The sequence below is a fragment of the Amblyomma americanum genome, chromosome 1 (genome assembly GCF_052857255.1).
Source record: "Amblyomma americanum isolate KBUSLIRL-KWMA chromosome 1, ASM5285725v1, whole genome shotgun sequence".
Classification (NCBI taxonomy): domain Eukaryota; kingdom Metazoa; phylum Arthropoda; class Arachnida; order Ixodida; family Ixodidae; genus Amblyomma; species Amblyomma americanum.
In genome coordinates this window covers 184,794,807-184,813,467 of record NC_135497.1, presented here as the reverse complement: position 1 = coordinate 184,813,467, position 18,661 = coordinate 184,794,807, and the positions used below count along the sequence as shown (strand labels likewise).

Here is an 18,661-nt window from a genome sequence, read left to right as displayed (position 1 = left end):
ATACAAGACGCAAGGTGAAAACTGGAGTAATGAGTCAGTTAAATTGAACTGTTTAGGTAAATGGTCCTGGAGCGCTAACGAATTTTTGCGCTTATTCGTAAGCAAGATGAATCCGGGAGGAGGTGGAGGCAAAGAGGTGTTGCATGTTGTAGCATGTTTCTAGGGCCACAGAGGAGAGGTAAGTCGCAGACAGGAAGCAGAAAAACCCATAAGGAAAAAATGCTGAACCTGCAGATCGAAAAGTTTTTGTACGTTTATTCGAACATTGGGACATTAAAATAATTATTTGGATTAACACTGACGAGCCGAACTTTTTCTCAGGCTTGAAGAGGAAATTGATGAAAGCCTTGGATAGAAACATGAGTTGCCACTTTTGGCCTCAGGTGCGACCTGAGTGCCTAGGGCGGATGGTGGCCAAGCGCGTTTGGCTTTCTGTACAGGGATATTGGAAGCCAGGCATGAGTACAACGACAACGCCTGACTCACGGGAAAGGAGGTAACCTACCATCGGCGAAGGTGCGGCAGACTTGTCGATACATATTCAATTTTTTACGCGCTACTAGCGTGGCAGCTTCGACCCCACGCAAGTTCCGCTTTGATAACAGCCCAGCCTCTTCGCTCGGTGGCGCACTAAAGACCAGCTTCCAACAGCTTCCCTTGCCCACAACAAGCGGAAAGTCCCTGTCATTGAAATGACGGCATAGAGGTAGGAAATTCCCTTGGCGAGTACAGGTACCGCGGTTCTAATCTCGGGAAGCGCAATTTTCCAAGGGATAAAAAAAAACTGTCGATAGAATTGAATGACCAGGCCTGAGGTGCTGCTTGATCCTGGTGACCACAGCCGACCACGTACCCCCTCACCAGAACGGGATTTGGTCACCCTTGTGTAGTACTTGGCCACCGCCACTTATATGTATACATCAATTAACCAAGGGTCCACGTACAGTCTCCACAGGCTGCGGAGCAACTGAGCATGGCGGTGGTCAGACATGCGATGCAGCGGAGGGTGCTAAGAAATCTACTAATCTAGTCGATCATGTTAGAGACTGCAAATCTTGCTTCCCTACTTTTCATCACAGTGATGTATTGTACAGTCACCCAACACACTTAGCCAGGGAGAATATGGAAGCTTTTTACATAAAGAAAAAAACAATATTGTGCATTAGCAGCCCGTCGGTATGCCTGCATGACAGTGAGGTTCGTTTCCTCGATTCCAAGTAGCTACACGTCTGGCTGCTTTGCTATCTTGTTTGTTTGCACTCTTTATATACCTTGCTTCCTGTGAATAAACCTTCTGTTGTGAGTTAGCGCTGGTCCTGTTGTTTCCTTTCCTTGTTGTCCTCGTCTTTTGCGCTGTTTTCGCTTAAGTATGTATCACCAACTCGCCCGTCTTGCCATCGTGGTGCTAAGAATCCCTGGCTCCGCACAAGCCATCGTAGGGAACTGAACCTGGCAAAGTATAACGCTAGAACCTTATCCAGTAAGGCTAGCCTATAGTAGTGCTGTATTAAATGGGATGTCATAGGGCTTAGTGAGGTTACGAGGAGACCTGAAGCATATACAGTGCTAAGGGGCGGATACGTACTATTATGCTATTATGGTTTGGTGGATAAGCGAGAACTAGCAGTAAAATTCCTAATGATTAAGGGTATAACTGGCAATATAGAGGAATTCGGTAGCATTAACGAGAGGGTGGAATATCGTAATTCAGGTTAATAAGAGGTACAAATTGAGCACAAGCCTATGCGCCTACATCCACTCATGACGAAATATTGTACTTCACGAAATACTGTTACAGTTACAGTCACGAAGAAATATTGTTAAGGTTATGTGATATGCAGTAGCGAATAGCCAAAAAACTTTAGAACGTGACAGTTCGTTTATGAAATGGTCTACATTTGTTCATTCGCTATTTATAGTTCCTGAACACAGGCGTCGAAGCTGAGCTGCGTGCTGGAGCCGGTGTTCGATCGCCGTAATTCTCATTGCGTATTTTGTGTGGAATGAACAAAGCTTACGTTCTCAACGGACGAAGCAGGAAACAGATTTGCTGTTGCACTCCATTAAACCCGGCTTTCAAAGCGCTGACATAAAAATACAGGTGATGTTTTCTGTAGATATTTCACGACGTTTCGTGTTGAACTCTAAAGATAGAAAACACCTGCATCGAAAAACAAACTGAAATGGCTGCCGTGAAGGATCAATAAACGGCGCAATGCGGTTCGCATGATTAAAACTCAAGTTCAGTCGTATAAACTGTACTTTTTCGTAAGCAACAAATAATACAGAACGACTAAACAACAAGAAATAATAAAGCTCGGGCTATTATTCTGGCTCGGCTTTAACGCTAGAAAAAGTGAAAGAACTGTGTAAGCCGCAAGTGGCTCAAATTTTCAGGAAGTCTCAAATTTTCAGCAAGTGACAAAAATAACGTATAGTTTTTATTCGTCGTTATAAGTCGGACAACACAACATGGAAACGCAGAGAGCATTAATCTCTTGATGCCTGGCTGTTGTAATCTGACCGTCTTCGCTGTTCTCTCCGTGACCAGCATAAACAAACCACCGCACTGTTTAAAAACACCCACCGCACTTTCTTAATTAAGGGTGGGTAATTAATCTCCAAAATATTAAGCTTAGATGGTAAATGAAAGAGTGAGCAACATTTCTATAGTTAGTAAGGTTTGATTTTGCTGGCAGTCTTTATGGTACTGAAAAGATCCGAGCGTAACTAAGTGCTATAGCTGCATAGTGCATTTCGTCAGGTGCCTGCTCAGTACAGGTTTGGAATCTGGTTCATTTATCTGAAATTCAATTAAGAAGAAAGAGTCAAAAAAAATTGAGCGAATTCACTATAAATTTGTGCCGGTACCTGATATTTGATATAGACACAGACAACGGCTATTTGGTCAGGACTCGCCTGTCTCTCATTTCAACGCCATTCCCTTGATAAGACTAACGTCTACAAGTTTTAGTTTAGTTTATGGGGGTTTAACGCCCGAAAGCGACTCAGGCTATGAGGGACGCACTAGTGAAGAGCGCCGGAAATTTAGACCACCTGGGGTTCTTTAACGTGCACTGATATCGCACAGTACACGGGCCTCTAGAATTTCACCTCCATCGAAATTCGACCGCCGCGGCCAGGATCGAACCCGCGTGTTTCGGGTCAGCTGCCTAGCACCATAACCACTGAGCCACCGCGGCGGCCTCTTCATGTTTTGTTGAGGCATTTCCTAGCATTCGTGGAGAAAAAACGGCAATCTTCCATTTCTTCCCAAGGTTTGTTTTCCTTGACAGTGTTTTTTTTTTACATATAGGCTTCCTTGAACTGGATGGTTGATGGGGTCTAACGTCTCAAAGCGACTCAGGCAATGAGGGACGTCGTAGTGGAGGGCTCCGGATAATTTCCACCACCTGAGGTTCTTTGACGTGCACCGACATATCGCACAGTACACGGGCCGCATTTCGCCTCCATTGAAATGTGACGGCCGTCGCCGAGATCGGACCCGCGTCTTTCGGGTCAGCAGCCGAGCACCATAACCACTGAGCCACCGCGGCGGCCGCTTCCTTGAACTGTTAGCAGCACTTCCTATCAGACCATCCTCATTTACTCGATGCTACAAATGACTTTTGCAGCAATAACTGTGTGAACTTCACTCCTGGGCACACGCACAGCATGTCTGAACGCAAAACACAAGCGCCCCACAGTGGCTGCGGCGTTAAGCAGGAAAGAGGAAGAAAACTTGCCTGTACTTTTACAGCGAAGGCATTATGTGCATAAATCAGAAAAGCCGGCGTTCCGTTCAAGAGAAACGGACCCAAAACCCACGTGACCTCATGCCGCCATCCGTAGTGCCTACATCAGGAAAGAAAGAAAAAGAAAATTTCTTAAATAAAATTTTTCGCGAGGTGGTTTTTGAACCCAGGCCGTTGCGAACAGATCAACTTTTCTGGCCACTTCTTAGAGCACTGCGCCATCTCCGGATTTTTTATGAGCATTAGCTCTTACCACGTTTCTCGATTTCTTGGGATCTGCTACCACCTCCCTCCGGCGTGAAATTTTCTAAGTCCGAGGAATTCAAGATGGCAGCCCCCATAGTAAATCAATATAGCAACCCAATTGGTGATTGATTGGTGACGTCACTTATAAATTCAAGATGTCGGCCAGTAATGGTAATTAATTGATGACGTAATTAATTAGCCCAAGATCGCGGCCGACTTAGGCCACCACGTGACTATGACGTAATAATCTAGGATGTGGGCAAATTCGGGTGCCAATGATTACGCCAAAGTCCAATGTGGCGGACAGAAGTGAAACCAGATGATTATGACGTCATATTCAAATATGGCGGCATAGTTTAGGAATTTCAAATCGAAGATGGCGGCCAAATTTGGCTGCCAATGATGACGTCACGGCCCAGTATGGCGGATAGACAAGGAGCCACGGAATTATGTCGTAAGGGGACGAAATGGCGGCATAGTTTCAGTTTCCCAAATCCAAGATGGCGCCTCTCAGTGTGACGTCATAGCCTAGATAGCGGCCACTAAAATTAGTTGTGACCGTACACCCCCTTACCCTATGGCCAGGTGCGTACGCACACCTGCCACCACGCATACGCTGCTAACACACGGCTTTTCAGATATGTGTCTACGCGGTTACGTCTCCGCTTCACTTCATTGTTTCATTTACACACATTTTCCACGAGAAACGGTGACCTGAACAACGCCGATATTTGTTTCATGGCTAGCATTTTCTCACAGACATGGATAGGGCTTAGTGAGAATGACAAGCCTTCATCAGCCGAGGTAATAAGAAGCTGTCAACTATTTGAAGGTAATTGGGCTGGCTTATACATACATTCTAGTATTCCCACCACCGCGGAATCCATGCCACTAGGTTCTTGAGGGAGACATCATTTTGGCTGGCTAAGGCTCTTTAACGCGTTGCCGAACATGTTCCCACCAGCAATACTTGTCCTCGACTTACTTCGTCATTCAGAACCCTTAGGTAGAAGGTATACGCACTGTCTACCGAACTTAAACTTTAGAGTAAACGCACTCATGCACTTGAGCAAAATGAAAGCTTTGTCTTTGGGGCCCTCTTGAAAAAAAAAGGCACTGTCAACAAGTGTACTTCGTTCTATATCCCTTTTATGTGCTGAAGCTAATTGGTCAGCCTTGCACACAACTACCGGCAATAATAGTGTGAGAAAAAAATTAAGTTGAATATTAAAGACAAGAAATTTTATTCTTTTTTTACTTGCTGCCGCTTTTGAAAAAAATTACTGCTGTAGTAGAGCCGTTAACATAGAATATTGTCATTTGGGACATCTTGTGAAACAGACCAGTCCTATCTAATGTGAAATTATCAACACACAGTCATGTGAAGCTTCAGGGGTAATATTCGACATTACTTGTCATATAGCACCCACGAAGATGGAGGACCTGCGCTGCTTGGGGGCGTGCCAAAATCTGACATGCAACGCCATCTGGTTTTAAAATGAGTAATCGCAAAGCAAGACTGAACAGACGAGCGTTTGGAGCATGGCTAGTGTGGTCACCAGCTCGGCAGCTTGCTGCTGCATTGTTTGACTTTCTATCTCCGCTTTACTGTTCCGAAGAGCAAGTGTTTTTCGAGGTTATTTTAAAAACAAGACTTAATCGCCACAGTTGCCTGCCAGTGTCGCTACCAGCCATGCTGCTGCAGTACTCTGGGCACCATGCAGCCGTTGATGCTGCCCTCCGTGTTTCTAAGTAAAATTCCTGTATTTAGTGTTGTTTTTTGCCCTGGGTTGCCTGAAAACGGAGGAAACATTTGTACAGCAAATTAGATATATACTTGTTAAGAAACGCTTTCAGGGAAACCAGTTCGTGCCAAGGCACGGTGTGACGATTGGAGTGGATTTCCTCACGCTACATGTGCTACGTGCTGTAAACATGCCCAATACTTGTTTTGTCTGCTTTCAAAAACTGCGCCAGTACCTTAACAAGGCCGAAATCTGTCCATTTGGGTTTTACTTCTCGCGTCGCAAATTATAACGCATGCTGCGTTGTGAGGGTCCAGCAATGGAAACATGTCTGGAACAAAACAAAAGTCTGTTCTTGCGTCTCAAAACATGCGTACTAGTTAGCGACTGTTTATGTTTTCAAGATTAAGAGCAGACGTGAGTTTTGCAGGTGCATTATATCATGCTCCTACAAGACGTACTTTGTGGGCACTGCAAGCCTGACGCCACTGCCGTGATGGACCAAGGTGATAATTCATTATACCGCGATAAGACACAGGCGTGGGGACGACACAGTAACCATCTGTAGCAGACTAATAGGCCTGAAGACATGCTCTCCATTTATTCGATATTTAAAATTGTTCCATTCAGTGTCATTCAAGAAAATAGTGAGTCAGTACAAACTAGTGAGGGAATGAACGCATTTTCTTGCTCAGGTGGCTATTAGTTCTGAAGAGAAAGGAGGGAAAGTACAAGTTAGAAAAACAAATAGTTGTGTGTCGTGTGCCGCGCTATGCGAAATTTGCGGCTAATATGACTTTAAAGCCGTGACATCTGCGACTACTTCGACATGAATACCTCCGCCACTTCAGTGCACCCGCTGCAGTGAAAAATCAGTGTGCGGAATATCCCTGATAAATAAAAAGAAAACTCGTCGATGCAACCGTTAACGACATACATACATTGAAAGTTAAGAGTCATCGTGAAGCGTGTACTACAAAGCAAGGAACAAATGAGCCGCAAGTAGATTTTTCTTACTCATCCAACCGCCTGAATCCACCTCTGCTGCCGCTCTTTTCAGCGCGTGCTCGAAGGCAACAAGTAGAAAGCATTCCTATCGTGGCCCTCCGACGGTTTCGGCGCTTCTTTCGGTCGCTCTTGCGCACATCTAGCCGGAGTAGCAATCTTCGTCCTACACAGTAAGTGTGGCGACGGTCGCTAGGCAACGGTAGTGGTCGGAAGTAATGACAGTCACGTTTCTCTTAATCATTCCGTACTGGCCCAGGGGCATACTTTTTTAGTAAAAAGACAGAGTTTTTAAATACTGATAGAAAGCATTTTCATCTCAACCGAATTCGAAATTTAACAGTTAATGTAGTAGCAATGACCTCGTGTTGAAGTAAAAAATACTGTTCATCATAAGTTAGCGGGAAGATTTCAACCGCACGCTTTTTATCGTTTGCCATGCGGAGGGTCGCGCTCAGCGTCGTAGGAGCGCGAACCGTTAATAGGTTTTGAAAGGAGCACAATGGGGTAGTGGTCTGGACGTCATTATATTTAGCACACGGCTCCACTCCTTTAACGGGTTCATTCCTTGATTATTTCTTAGTTGATTCAGCTAAACATCTAGCCTTTCCTTTTTTTCACCCTCTATGCGACAGTGGCCTCAGTAATCTTAATTTAAAAGCCGAACTCTATTGTGTGGCTTCAATGCGCTGCTGAAAAATCTTATTTGCAAGAACCGAGAAGGCATATCCATTGTGACTCTGACACACATCTTCCATCTATGCATATATATATATATATATATATATTGCCATTAGGGCTCAGGAAGTAGCTGGTTCTAGCAGAACTTACGTGCAATATGTCTACTGTAAAACATAGACAATAGGCAGCATTGCTACTTTTATATAAGCCAAATGTAGCACAAAGCCGTGTAGCGGGTGTCGTAAGATTATCATTGCATTCAGTTCTACTAACTTCTGCTACCTCTAATTCGTATTGTAGCCAACCGTGCAAGAAAGCAGAGACTTGCTGTCGGACTATTTAACGGCCTCTAATCAGTAAATAAAAAGTCATTACGTCCGATATTATGGCAGGTTTAGTGATAGAATTGAGTGCTGAACCGACAATGTGAATTAGTTATTTCGAGGGATTGGTCTTGAGAGGAAAATAAGATATGTCATGGTCAGACATGGGCAACCTCATGAGGTTTCGACCTCATGAGGTCGACCTCAACTTCAAAATGGCCTCAACCTCACGTCGTGAGGTGAGGTTGAGGTGAGGTCGGCGCCTGCTCGAAGTTTTGTGAGTGAGGTCAGCAAATCAGACCTCAACCTCACGCGTGAGTTTGAGGTTGAGTGAGGTCGTCATTCAGTGAGGTCGAAATTTTGAGGTCGAGACTTTTTGCAGCTGTCTCGTATTACTCCGACGGGTGCCGCTTCCGAAGCGGAGTTGCAGCCCATCCCCGCAGTGTTTATGCAATGACGCTTCGTGTTCGGTTTTCCCTGTTTGGACAGCCGGATGCGACAGTTTCCTCTTAGCTTTCGGTGCTGCGCCGCAATGTCCGTTCAGTCCGAGCCTACAGGAAGACGCACCCCACTGGTCTTCCCAGAAGGAGTGTTACTGTCAGAGCATGCCACTCTCCCTCCCCTTTGCCCCGCTGGCGTAGCACCCGGCTGCCTGCCGGTCAGCTCAAACTCCCGGGAGCGCGCAAAGCACCTAACTCACGTTGACCCGCGGTAGCTTTGTTTGATGCCGCTAACAAATAAGTTCAGTCCAACAAGCACACAATAAATTCGTCGCAGCGCTGATGTCCCCTAGCAAGACTGCTTCGTGTTCATGCTCGTTGTCGGCGCTGACGTCATGGCTCTTGCCTTGGAGTCGAGTAAAAGGATCTTGGTGTACTTTACACGGTGACTTAGCAGAAATTGGAGCAGTCGGCACAGGCGAGAGAATGTGACTCGGGTAGTTCCTAACAAGGACACATGCTGACTCGATAAAAAAATACGAAGCTAGAAAAAACCTCTATAACACCGTCCAAGCTTTTGATCGGTGTCTTCCCCTTTCGAATCTCACAATACTTCGTATAATCCCGTTCCATAATACAAGCAGATGCAAATATAATTTCACTTTTTTATCCTTCCGAATCACCCCTCGTTTGCCTCCGGTTTGTCTCCGGTTGTTCCTTTTCAGAAATTTCCTTATTATTCCGAAACACCGCAACCCGAGGCGAACGCACCAGCATAGCGGTGTTGCAACGGCGAAAAAATGCAAAACTATGATGAATGTATGGTGATGTGGTAGCTGATTTCTTTTCTTTCTTTTAATGAAGAGGTGGGAATGGAACTGATTACATGCTCGCGCTGTGCTGCTGAGTCGCTTTTTCAAACCTTCTAATATGACGTTTAATGGGGCACACTGATGTTCGCTTCTGTTTTTAGTGTGCGATTTTTCTTTGTATGTTTCTACGCATTCTCTTTTTTTTTTCTCGTATGGGATCAGTTAGGTTGGAGGCCTGCCTTGCAGTCGACGAGGCACTACACGTTATCTTTCCTTTAACTGTTTTGCCGAGACCCATCGTTCACCTTAAATGGCTTCGCGGAATGCTCGCGCGGTGCTCATGGGTAAAAAACGTCGAGGATGCTGGCGTACCATTGATTAGTTCAGTTTTGAAGGAAAACAAGTGACTGACTTCAAGCAGCTTGTCTCAGGCTGGTTGACGAAATGGTGCCCAGAATTCTGTTGTGGCGTATGAGTATTTAGGCGTTTTTTTTTCCCAAGGAAAGGGGGGGGGGGGGGCGGGGGGCTCGAAAAAAGATTTCGCTGCGGGGAAATTTGAGCGGAGAGCCATAGTGCTCTTGACAGAGAGAGAGGTTCACGCTGCCCACTCTAGGCCAGTTGTTTTGACCCGTGTGATTTTAATAGTTGGCACAGTGTTCGAAGACGTAATCTAGCCCTTTCTTTCAAAATGCCGCGGGATCACCGAGTCATTATAGAATTCCCAGGATTTCGAAACCATTACCATCGCCACCTGGAGGGAAGAGGCAGAAACGGGGGAGGGTCCTGACCTCCCAGGAACATCAACATCATCATGCTTGATTATCAGCTGCACGAACTCCTATTTTCTCGCACAATAATTGTCTTCGGTTGCTGGGTAATGTACAATATTTAATCAATATTCTGGCAAATTTTAATTAAGTAGCAGTATATCAGAGTTTCCCGGGCTCATAAGGATACACCGTTAGCATCGTCATCATCGCCATCATTTCGAGAGTCAAAGGCATGTGTCGTTGCATGATCTTTTCAGTATGTCCTACATGAGAACTGGCGCATTTACCTGCTGGACAATCCGAATGTGATTAATGTGTACCGGGTTGTGGGCGTTCTTTGTATTGCGTCATGCTCCAATGTGTAGTAATGTGGGATCCATATGTATCTTGAAATGGGGGTGGATGGGGGCCTGGTATGACGAGAAATTACATCGTTGTCACGTGAGTGTGATGTCATGTTACAGCGTCGTCACGTGACTAGGTTTTTTGGCACATTACATCGCCGTCGCATGACCTGGTATGACGTCACACTCACGTGATGCCACCGCTAATTATACTAATTAGTCTTAGCGTTACCTAATAATAATAATTAATATTAGTTAACTACGTGACGTCATCATCTTCGTCGCGTGACTCGTCGGCTCGTGACGTCGCATGGCGCCGTTTCTTGCGGACACATTTTTGCGGATATGACCTTGAAAGTGAGCCATCTAATGCTTTCGCATTAATAAAAGAAACCGCTCGCTTTTACACAGACATAAATACAACGTGCCTCTGTTGGTGTACAACAGTCGCAGCTTGTTAAGTGTTTTCGAAGGCAACATACGGAGGACTGAAAAGAGCCTTCTCGCTATGCCGGAGAGAGCTATAAAATCGAAATATTCTGATATGCGTCTGCATAACCGTCGCATTTGAAAGTGCACCAACGACCAGTTTCTTTTTATTCGGTAACTATTCTCAAGCCTGCAAACAGTATCGTGAATACCTCCCCCCTCGTGCCAATTTCTGCTATATGGTGTAGAAGGTCTATGTTTGTCAATTACCGGTTCATGCGTGAATAAGCGAGAGACTTCCAATACGAACAAATACACACGAAACAGGTTGCCAAATATTGAAACATATAAAGTACTCACCGACGTACTGGTGGTAACCGCGTATGGGACACCCCTGCCCACAGGTCATATACTCTCTGAGGGCTCATCCCAGATTATAAGCTTCTCCTATTGCGTGCACCTCAATAGTGTCTGTACAAACCTTCCATCATCATTTTGGCTTTCCTGTCTCACGGGATTCTCAAAATTGCTTTTAACTGAAAAACTTCTTACTCTTTGTTTTGTTTTTCGTTTGTTTTCTGAGGTCGAGCAGCCGACTTCAACCTCACAATTTCAGGTTGAGGTGAGGTTGAGTGAGGTCAGCAGTGGCCTCAGGAAAAGTAAAGTGAGGGCATCTAAGGAGACCTCAACCTGAACTGATGAGGTTGAGGTTGAGTGAGGTCGGCTAATTCTTTTTGAGGTTGAGGTGAGGTCCAGATTTTTGAGGTCAAATGCCCACCTCTGGTCATGGTTCATTTCAATAAAACTGGCGCAACGCAGGGTTGCTTGCGGTTATCGGCCGACTGCAGACCCAAAACATGAAAACCACGTACAACTGGAAAAAGTTATCAAGTCATGATGGTAATGAAAAGAATTTGTTTTACGTTGATATAATTATGCATTACATTGCCGCCCGTTGAGAAATTCTGGTTTGATTTCGGCACAGGGAATTGTGTGAAACGAGATGAAGCGATATTTCGCAGTAGAAATTCGTTGCTACTTGTATATTCCACCAATGTAACCCCATATAGCTATACATTACCTAAAAGTTCTTAAATGCACCGTTTTTTTTATACACAAAAGATGCATACTTATTTCGTTAACTTCTACGTTCTTCGGGGTTTAAGACTTTGAAACTAATCAAAGGCATGTTGCACTGAGCTGTTCTGAGATAGCTTTAATAGAAGAAGGAGATTAAAATACATGTGAGATTCGGAGCATTTAGAAAGTGATCTCGTCGTCATCAGAAGATTAATGTTAGAATTTTAAGCTGTCACACTATGAATAAAACAAATCGCATAGTTTATAGAACTGTTTTGTAGCGCGGGAAACAACAGATCATGTAACAGATTGGCATACCGCGCCCAACGAAACAAATAAAACAACGCTTTGCGTCAATGGAGGCTACAAAAGTATGAATAATAACTTTACCAATATTCGAAGCTCTTGTAAGCTTTTCGCACCGCTGGTTCCAAACTAGCTGGAGAATGCATAAAATCAAAAATGCGCTAACCAGTCAGCACGCGCATCCCCAGAAAGGCTGCACTAAACGAACATCTGCGTCACGGCTTATTAACGCACTTAATAAATTGCGTAGCAAAAACAGCTGCCTCGGCGCACAAAACGCTTCAGCATGGATAGCACGTGCGAAAAGTACTGAACCAGCAAACCATTTTTTTTCGGTTGCTGCTAACACTAAGAGCATTTTTATTTTGATCTTTTGCACACTTTGACAGCTATGCTTAAAAACAACCCTAAACAGTAATGTAACGCTCCGATTTCCAATCTGTTCCGCGCCGCCTGGTTAAGGTTCCCGGCTGCTCACACGAAGGACGCTGGTTTGATCGCGGCAACGGCGGCCGCATTTCGATGGAGGCGAAATGCTAGAGGCCCATGTACTGTGCGATGTCAGTGCACGTTAAGGAACCCCAGGGGGTCGAAATTTCCTAAGGCCTTCACTAGGACGTCCCTCATAGCTCGAGTCACTTTGGGACGTTAAAGCCCCATAAACCAAACCAAACAAAATCGCTCCGCATATATTTGTATGGCGAACGCAATTTGCCTGTGTTAGTCTGCGATGTAAGTGAAATTTTCAGTTCTACTGTTTTTTCCAAGTGAACTAAAGAACCCGACATGAAACGTTGTCACTTTTGTAACGTGCAAGAAGCGTAACTTTTATTCAGCTATTTCCGACTTAACATTCATTATTTGATCCCAATCGCACAGCCAAATGAACGGAACCTTTAGAACTAATTTCATCAGGTGACGCCGACGGCGCTAATCTGAGAACTGTAAATACTAGGCTGAAATGAATATAAGCGCTCCTCATCTGTGCGCCTTTCAGCACTCCCTTCTGGCTGACGGTGCATTTCAAGTTTTTAATACCGGAACGAACTGTCCATACAGGTACGATGGTCTCCCTGTGTCATGATCCCATCCATCACTAGCGTTCCGTTCAAAACAATGGAGCGTATAATTTCTTTACAAGTAATAAAATTCTTACAGGCAGTTGAGTTTCCGTTTTTATTCTAACCACAACAGTTCTCTGATCGAGTTGTGTTGAATTACCTTTACATGTCAGACTACTGACATAAGTTGAAGTAGCGACATGAACGTAACATTGGGTGGAAATTTCTTAGGCTTTGTAAAATTCATTGACAAGGTCCCTCACAAAAAGCTGTTCGGTCCCTACGTTTAATCCCCAGCTTATATGTTCTCGGTTAATATATGTTGTCTTACTATCCGTCAGGAGTTTCTACGGTTTAATAAGCAGTCGTCTTCTATATCCCCTGTAACCTCAAGCAGCGTACATTTTAGGAAGTTTCCTGTCGCTGACTGCTAGGTTGCTAGCCGGAGACTGCATATCTGCCGGGATATATGACTAGCACCACTAGTTTTTATTGTTATGAGTATCTCTTTATGTTTTATGAACAGTGGGGCACGATATGGCTGATACATATCCATGTGCTAACAAAACATCACTGATTTCATTTCTATGTCCACAGGCATATTCCCCGTCAACCTACTCCCCCTATATGTGGCTTAGTAATCGTCTATCTCTCCTCATACAAATATTTCTTGCCATTAATACGGCCAGCGATCCTGTGCTTGATTATCTAAGGCATGCGATTTCTCCGGCTTTTGTAAGGCTGCTTGCCCATTTAATTCTAGGCCGTTTGAAGTTCGATTATGCCTCCAAAATTTGGCACCCCCGTCAAACTATCATTTCTAAAAAGAACTCTAGCCCGTTCTAGAATATTGCAACAACGTCTCTATTTCGCATCTCACTCAAGCAGGAGGGTCATTGTAATTAAATTAGAAAAATGACTAAAACATTAAAACAGTTGTAGGAGGCATAAAACAAATCTTCCAGCTTCACAAAATATTTCGATTCACATAGGAAGGAAGTTCCACTCCATGACAGTCTTCGGGAAAAAAAGTCGGCAGAGACACTTAAGACATGTGAGAAGGCGTAACCCCCCCGCCCTCACTTTCCTAACGCAGTCGCCACGCGCTGCGGAGTGATGTACGTAGCTACCGTAATTTCCGGACTATAGACCGCTGACTATACATGTTTAAAAGCTGAAATTTTGCGTCATGCGGACTATTTATGTGTGCGGACTATACATGATTTTATTTTTTCAGATCGCTTGTCAGAGCCGGAGAAGCCTACCGGTGGATATAAAAGAAAAAAAAACGTGCTCCGAGTGGGCTCCTACGACATGTTATTGTGCTAAATAACAGCGAAATCAGCTCCGATATGCAATCAACTTCAGTATTTTAACTTCGAGAAATTATTTTTAGCCCAAATTGGGCCCTGCGGACTACACACCAGGTGCGGACTATAGTCCAGAAATTGCGCAAAATGTCACGCAGCTGGCAATTTTACCTCTGCATAGCTCTACGTAGCCGCCGCCGCGACGCCGCCGCGCCCGTTCTGATATGCGCGCTAAGATCATGAAGGCAATAGCCGGCGTACCGCGGCCCGTGCTCCGCCTTAAGGGTATGACGCTATAGCTAATGGGTCAATGCCCATATATGCAGAATTCATCTTTCTCTACTTACCATTCATAGATCCCTGGGAGTCCTCTTACCACTCCTGGCGCAGAGGTGCAGCGGTTAAATGTGCGCTGCTGCCCTGGGATGGCAGGGTGGGAATTGTGCGATCTAGGTTGTCACGAGCAACCTCTCGCGCGACCAATCGTTAAAGGGTAATTGAAGAGGTTTTAGAATTCAACGAGTTTAAACGAGCCGAATGTGTGAGACTTGCAGGTAAAGCACGCGAAATATTTTTACGCTAGCATTTGAAATGGTGACGTGATCGCCGCCTAAAGCGGCGTTGGCGTTCAGGCTTCTCTGGAGTGGCAGCGACAGGTAGCGGCCGCAGTGATGACGTCCAGCGAAGAAGCGGTCGTTTCGAGGAAGGAACAGAATGCCACCAAAGGTGAAGCTCACGAAGCATTGTTTGGCCGCATAGGAAGACACACGACAGCCAGCACGTAGACGAAGGCAGCGGACATCTAAAATTTCGGCAACAATGACGTCACCACCGGTTTCCCCCGCACTCCTCCATTGCATTGAGGAGAAGCCTGAACATCGTCGTGGTTTTAATCGGTGATTACGTCCCCATTTTAAATCCTAGCGCAAAAATAGTTTGCATGCTTTACCCACAGGTTTAATAGATTATAATTCTTGAATAACCTCGAATTTAAAAAAAAATCATTTCGCCTTTCCTTTAATTTAACCGCCACCTACCAGGCTGTATGAAGACGCCATCTTTTATGGCTATCATCAAGTGTCACCCACCCACCTCCTCCACAAACACACACACTCACACATACACACAGGTTTTCGCTCAATGGTGCAAGTAAGGCTTACGCCTGAAAAAGTGTACTTGAAGTCATTTGTTCGTGCGAAAGCTGGGGCTAACGAGTGCTCATTTATATGTCGCGTTCTGCTAGCGCTCTCCGACTTCATGGCATTAGACAGACTTTTTTAAGACATCCAGAAATCTAACTGTGAATCAATGTTAGACGGCTTACTTTCATCCGCAATTTTAAAATTTGTATCTCTAGTCCGCGAATCAATTCTTCTATATTTACCATATTGACAGTACGAATTACCTGCCTAGTTCTGAACGCGCTCCAGTTGAACAATGTTTTTTTTTTTAATACACGGATCCCACACCGTTAAACCATATTAAAGTCTAGATCTTACGTAGGAATTATACGCAGCGATACAGCTACTGGTGGAGACGTTTCTAAGTTTTCTGTAAAAAATACACAAGTTATTTAATACCGATGTACAAGCTCAGAGATATGTGTGGATCAAAAAAATTTTTAATCAAGGTTACTGCGAAGTACCTATACCTCTCAACCTCTTAATTAGGACATTTATGAAATATATCATTAAGTAGTCTATGCAATGTTTTCCTTGTGATAGGCAGCAGTGCAGTTTTATCTTAGTCTGCCTCCATACCGCAACGCTCACACTAATCTACGATTACTCCATCGGTCATTTTCAAATATGGTCATTTTCAGATAGCACCTCTATTAAAAACAACGCTCTAGTGAGCAAAATAGCCTTAGAGATACATCTCTTTCAAAAACATCTACAAAGTCATTCACGTAGATTAAAAACAACACAGGCCCTAAGACACTGCCTTAAGGAACACCTGAAGCCGCGTTACGCATACCTGAACGAGAATTCCGGATCACATTATATGATAACCTATCTTTCAAGATAGACGTGGGTTCAGAGAATGATGTTGGTGGGAAGTCCAATCATTTCCAGTTAATTTACTGACACTTTTAAATACTGACACTTTTAAATACCCTTTCACTAATTACCGACAGATTGACTAATGACAAACGACTTACTAATGACCGACGTTTTTAGAGATTACCAAAGACATGCTGCACTTACTAGCTTCTAAATACGGACTAAACATAAAATGAGAGATATTTCTCAGAAAGAGCTCGCCTCCACCATAGACAATGTAAGCTTATATCTGCGTAACGCATTGAAATGCAACCCCTTACGTAAATTTTCACCGTTAATTCGTCGTTAATAGGCGTGGTGTTATACCGCCAGAGGGTTAAATGAAAAAGCACAGAGATGTTACAACTCCACTGACGGCCACTGTACAGCGAAGCGATGGCCACCCAGTTATCGGAAAATTACACTAGTTCTGTATCCTGAAATCTATACTAGATCCGTATCCTTGCTCATTATGCAAAGTGAACGTCAGCAATCGCTGTAAGTTCTGACTCGTCTACAAACGGAAATGTAATGATTATAGTCCCTGATAGTCGACACCGGCCACATATTACTCTGCTGCGGAGAAAGAGGCGCTGCTTATTCGCCAATAAACTTAGGCGCAGACCATGATTCGGTTGACGTTTCAGATGCTTTTACGGAAAACAGCTGTGTTCGGGGATTCGGCAGTGACAGTCTGCGTTTCTGCAATGAAATGAAGGCGTGTCACCCAACGAGATTAATCGGCGGTTTAATGCTTAATCGACTACGACCCGAAACCGGCACCTTCTGGGCACGGCAAATGCGGGAACTCGTCAGGGTTCTAGCTTGCTCAGCGCTGCCACGTCATTTGTGATGGCTGCAGATTGCGCCCAAATATGGCAGCCCACTGCTTCCTTCAGCACAGCTACCTCCTTGCGCCCCCTCCCCCCGCGCCATTAAGATCTGATTTGGCCATTCGCGCATTTACGCAAACAGGCATAAACAGCACCGAAATTTGCATTCATCATTCGAAACGAGCTGAAGGAGGGAAAAAAAGAAGACATCTTGACGTCGTATATCCTCGCGCTTGCGCTGTTTTTTTTTTATAATAAAATGAACCTCTCGCAGGAAAATGCTCGAGTTGCTCTCAAGTCTTTACAAGTTTAATTACGAATTCCTAGAAGTTCTCTCCCTGAACGAGTAATTAGTTTGTACTTCGAGGTTTTCTTCTCTCTTTTCGCGCAATTCAGAAGTTCTACTCGGATGATGAATATGGAAAACCAAAGAACAACCTGCACTAAATGTGCGAAAACTAAACGGCAAAACTGCAAAGGACTAATGCGAAAGGGGAAGATCAGCACTGTCAAAAACGCTCCTTTACATCCACTTCTTTCTACGCATCAGTTGCTTTGGAACGGCATTCAGACGAAATGGATTTTTGCATTTACCGTCTCCTCTGCAGTTTCAGCGCGAGAAAGCTAGGCTAAAGAAAGTAATTTATGCATGTGTCATAGGATTTAAAAATCGAACCGTATTAGCATCGTCCATTTAAGAGGGGCTTTCTTTAAGTGTTCAACTCAGAACGGTGTAATGATTAACCGTCGCTCACAGGCACTGTGTTTATTCTGGGGAGTAATTTAAATCTGGTGTAAGTTTTTAAAGGATCTCGGCTCCAGATTGGCCCGCCACTGCTGAGACTCTCAATAAAAGCGATGGTTGCCGGCGGTTGTTTTAAATATTGCAAAAGCTATTCGCGGATATGACTTAAACAATGGATACAACCAGTACAAAGACTCTTTGGTCCGATTTGACGTTTCTTAATATGACAGGCCGCTATTTACATAGCGATATTTAAGTGCCTTAAATAAAGAAGGAAAGTAGAGGGAAATAAAGAGGGAGAGTAGAGCAGTTTAGGATATCACTGCAGAACAGATATTCGGCTTTAACTGCGGAAGCCGATCTTAATGTTTGAACAATGAACACTAACCTCACAACTGTCATTGCGGAGCGCGTAATAGAAGTAGGCGGTAGGACGGTTCGACAGTACACCGGCAAGCAATCTCAGGTGACGAAAGATCTGATTAAGAAACGCCAAAGCATGAGGGCGTCTAACCCCACAGACAGAACAGAAGTGGCAGAGCTATCAGAGTTAATAAACAAGCGCAAGGTAGCCGACTTAAGAAAGTTTAATACGGAGAGAATCGAGCATGCTATAAAGAACGCAGGAAGCTTAAAAGCGGTGAAGAGGAAACTAGGCATAGGGAAAAACCAGATGTATGCGTTAAGAGACAAAGAGGGCAATGTCATTAGCAATATGGAAGGTAGTTAAAGTA

At 44.4% G+C, this 18,661-nt stretch overlaps 1 protein-coding gene across 3 annotated transcripts in view; it reads left to right on the top strand.

Annotated features, from left to right (window-relative positions):
* Ac76E (adenylate cyclase type 2 Ac76E) overlaps positions 1-18,661 on the top strand; it is a 466,144-nt gene that overhangs the window by 335,494 nt on the left and 111,989 nt on the right. The gene's annotated exons all lie outside the window — the stretch shown is intronic.